This window comes from Psittacula echo (assembly GCF_963264785.1).
Source record: "Psittacula echo genome assembly, contig: SCAFFOLD_148, whole genome shotgun sequence".
Classification (NCBI taxonomy): Eukaryota; Metazoa; Chordata; class Aves; order Psittaciformes; family Psittacidae; genus Psittacula; species Psittacula echo.
In genome coordinates this window covers 18,668-23,036 of record NW_027664192.1, presented here as the reverse complement: position 1 = coordinate 23,036, position 4,369 = coordinate 18,668, and positions in this window count along the sequence as shown.

Sequence of the window (4,369 nt, the reverse complement as noted above, 5' to 3'; positions counted from 1 at the left end):
GTACCCCATGGTGTGGGGCTATAGGGTCCTATAGGGGCTGTTGTACCCCATGGTGTGGGGGCTATAGGGTCCTATGAGTCCCAATGGGGCTGTTGTACCCCATGGTGTGGGGCTATAGGGCCCTATGGGTCCCAATGGGGCTGTTGTACCCCATGGTGTGGGGCTATAGGGGCCTATAGGGGCTGTTGTACCCCATGGTGTGGGGCTATAGGGTCCTATGAGTCCCAATGGGGCTGTTGTACCCCATGGTGTGGGGCCTATAGGGCCCTATGGGTCCCAATGGGGGCTGTTGTACCCCATGGTGTGGGGCTATAGGGGCCTATAGGGGCTGTTGTACCCCATGGTGTGGGGCTGTAGGGCCCTATGGGTCCCAATGGGGCTGTTGTACCCTATGGTGTGGGGCTATAGGGCCCTATATAGCCCCCAATGGGGCTGTTGTACCCCATGGTGTGGGGCTATAGGGTCCTATAGGGGCTGTTGTACCCCATGGTGTGGGGCTATAGGGCCCTATATAGCCCCCAATGGGGCTGTTGTACCCCATGGTGTGGGGCTATAGGGTCCTATGAGTCCCAATGGGGCTGTTGTACCCCATGGTGTGGGGCTATAGGGCCCTATATAGCCCCCAATGGGGCTGTTGTACCCCATGGTGTGGGGCTATAGGGGCCTATAGGGGCTGTTGTACCCCATGGTGTGGGGCTATGGGGCTGATGGAGCCCATACTGGTTGTTGTGCCCCATGGTGTGGGGCTATAGGAGTCTATGGGGGGGTTGTGCCCCATGGTGTGGGGCAACAGGGGCAGTTTGGAGCCCCATGGGCTTCTTGCACCCATATAGAAGCAGTTGGGGGGCTGATGGGTCCCAATGGGGCTGTTGTACCCCATGGTGTGGGGCTGTAGGGGCAGTTGGGGGGCTGATGGAGCCCGTGCTGTGGGGCAGTAGAGGCCTATGGGGCCCATATTGGCTGTTGCACCCCATGATGTGGGGCTGTAGGGCCCTATGGGGCCCAATGGGGCTGTTGCAGCCCTTGGTGGGGGGCAGGGGGTGCTGGTGGCTGTTGTACCCCATAGCGTGGCTGTTGGGTGCCGATGGCATCGCGGTGTCACCGTTATCCCCCCATAGACCCTCTTTAGGACGGTCCCACGGCGTTTGATAGCGTTTGATAGCGTTTGATAGCGTTTGATAGCGTTTGATAGCGTCTGATAGCGTTTGATAGCGTCTGATAGCCGCTCCTTGGGGTCTTTAGCACTGTTTGGACCCAAAATTGCCCGTTTCGGACCCAAATTCCAGGCGTTTGGATGGGATTTGGAGGGGGTTCCCTCCTTTGGCCCCAAGTGACCGGCTGCAGTCGAGAGTTGATGTTAACTCAATTCAGTCACTCTGAAATACTCCTAAAATGGGGAAATTCGGGGGTTAGACCCACTTTTCCCCCCTTAAACGCTCAGAAATGGGTGAATTTGGGGTTCAACCCCTTCCTTTTCCCCTTAAACGCTCAGAAATGGGTGAATTTGGGGTTCAACCCCCTCCTTTTTCCCCTTAAACACTCAGAAATGGGGGAATTTGGGGTTCAACCCCTTCCTTTTCCCCTTAAACGCTCAGAAATGGGTGAATTTGGGGTTCAACCCCCTCCTTTTTCCCTTAAAACACTCAGAAATGGGGGAATTTGGGGTTCAACCCCCTCCTTTTTCCCCTTAAACACTCAGAAATGGGGGAATTTGGGGTTCAACCCCCTCCTTTTCCCCTTTAAACGCTCAGAAATGGGTGAATTTGGGGTTCAACCCCCTCCTTTTCCCCTTAAATGCTCAGAAATGGGTGAATTTGGGGTTCAACCCCCTCCTTTTCCCCTTAAATGCTCAGAAATGGGTGAATTTGGGGTTCAACCCCCTCCTTTTTCCCCTTAAATGCTCAGAAATGGGTGAATTTGGGGTTCAACCCCCTCCTTTTTCCCCTTAAACGCTCAGAAATGGGTGAATTTGGGGTTCGGATGCCTCTTTTCCCCCCAAAACCGCTCAGAAATGGGGGAATTTGGGTTCGACCCCCCCCTTTCCCCTCCTGAAATGCCCCGAAATGGTTAAACTTGGGGTTCGATCCCTCCTTTCCCCCCCCGAACGGCACAGAAACGGGGAAACCTGGGTTTCAAACCCCTCTTTCCCCCCCCTAAACCCGCTTGGCAACGGGGAAATCCCTGTTCCGAGCCCGCTCCCGGCTGCTTCCGTGGCCTTTTGGGGTTGTTTCTTGGCTCTTTTCTGCCTCTTTCTTGCCCCCAAAGCCCTCTTTTTCCCCCCAAACTCCCTTCCCCTTCTCCGAGCAGCCCTTCTGGAGGGGTTTCTCCCCCCCAAAGCATCCTTATCCCACGCTTCGGCAGCGGGAGCTCGGCCTCGCTCCGGCCCCTCCGGCCCCTGAGTCCCAGCCTTGGAGCGGAGGTGAAACACCCCTTTTCCCTCCTTCCCAGCGTCGGGAATGTCCCCTCCTCCTCCTCCGCAGCTCAAACTTGTTCTTTTCCCCCCTTTTCCCCTTCGTTTTCGGATCCCGTTTCCAACTGAGAACAATGGTTGGGATGGGAGGCGGGGGGGGGGGACCCTTCCACCACCACCATCCCCCACGGAAACCCCTTCAAACCAGCCCCAAAGTTGCTTTTTTCCCCCTTAGAGCGCCCAAAAAGCTGGAACCCCCCCCAGAAAGAGCCTAAAGGAGCATTTTCCACGGCGTTTTCCCACTTCCAGGCCGGATTTTCTCCCTTTTCCCCCCGTTTTTTCCAGCCACCTCCCCTCGTCCTTTGTTCCAACTCCTCATTTCCTCCTTTTACACAATCACTCCGCCTCACTTCGAACCCTTTCCCCCCCCCCCTTATCCTTGTTTTATCCCTGTTTTAGCCCCGTTTCCATGCGTTTTCTCCCTGGTTTCCCACCCGGCGGGGTCGGTTGTTGCTTTGTTACAGGCGGACGATGGGTGTTCTCCGTCACCCCCCCCCCCTTTTGCTCCGGTTGTCTACGTGGTTTCTCCTTCCTCCCTCTCGAGGTGTGGGGAGCATCACGTGTATGGAATATTCTCGGGAATGCTTTGCCAACAGCGCATGTCTATGGGAAAGGAGGGGGGAAAAGGGGGTGGGGGGGGGGGGGGGCGCAACACCCCCACCATGGCAGGATTGGGCCCGGTCACCGGTTGTACACCCCAAGGGGATGGTGGTAACGGGGCGAAGGGTGGGTTTGGGGGTGTTGAACACCCCCATTGTGGGGGGGGTGTGTGTGGTGTTATCCGGGTGTTGCGGTGTTATCTGGGTGGTCTCAGCGCCGCCGCCTGTCCCCGTCCCTTGCCAACAGCGCTCTGGCAGCCGCCTGACAGCCGGTGCCAAGGGATTAAGGCTGGAATGTGACCCCGGCGGCGCCGGGTGTTGTTTCCTCTGCCGACGCCAAGCTTGGCACCCGGCGTCACCCTCAGTGTGTGTGTGTGTGTGTGTCCCCGTCCCCCCCCTTTTCCTCCTCCTTGGGGACAAGCAGGGGTTCCCTGTGACCTGTCAGCGAGCGCCAGCTGTGATGGATGGGGGCGTGCGGGTGACGTCGGGGTGGACACGCGCCAACAGCCGCGGGGCAGATGTGACACCCGGTAACGGTGCCAAGGCCGTGACACGGATGGAGGTGGCGATGGGGGGGGGGTGTGTGGGTCACCGTCACCATCACACCCCCCCCCCCCCCGCCGGGGGTTGTCCGTCACGGGGATGCCAATGGAAGGAGGCCAAAGGGGTTGGGAAATCCTCTGCTGGCTGTTGGTCATCGGCACGGGGACAGCGGCACGGTGACACAGTGACACCGGTGTCACCCGCAGGGAGGGGATGGGGAAGCCTCTGCTGGCTATTGGTTACTGACACAGTGACACAGGGACACCGGTGTCACCTGGAATGAGTGGATGGGGAAGCCTCTGCTGGCTGTTGGTCAGTGACACAGGGACACCGGTGTCACCTGGAATGAGTGGATGGGAAAGCCTCTGCTGGCTGTTGGTCAGTGACACAGTGACACCGGTGTCACCTGGAATGGGTGGATGGGGAAGCCTCTGCTGGCTGTTGGTCAGTGACACAGTGACACCGGTGTCACCTGGAATGGGTGGATGGGGAAGCCTCTGCTGGCTGTTGGTCAGTGACACAGTGACACCGGTGTCACCTGGAATGGGTGGATGGGGAAGCCTCTGCTGGCTGTTGGTCAGTGACACCGGTGTCACCTGGAATGGGTGGATGGGGAAGCCTCTGCTGGCTGTTGGTCAGTGACACAGTGACACCGGTGTCACCTGGAATGGGTGGATGGGGAAGCCTCTGCTGGTTGTTGGTCAGTGACACAGTGACACCGGTGTCACCCGGAATGAGTGGATGGGGAAGCCTCTGC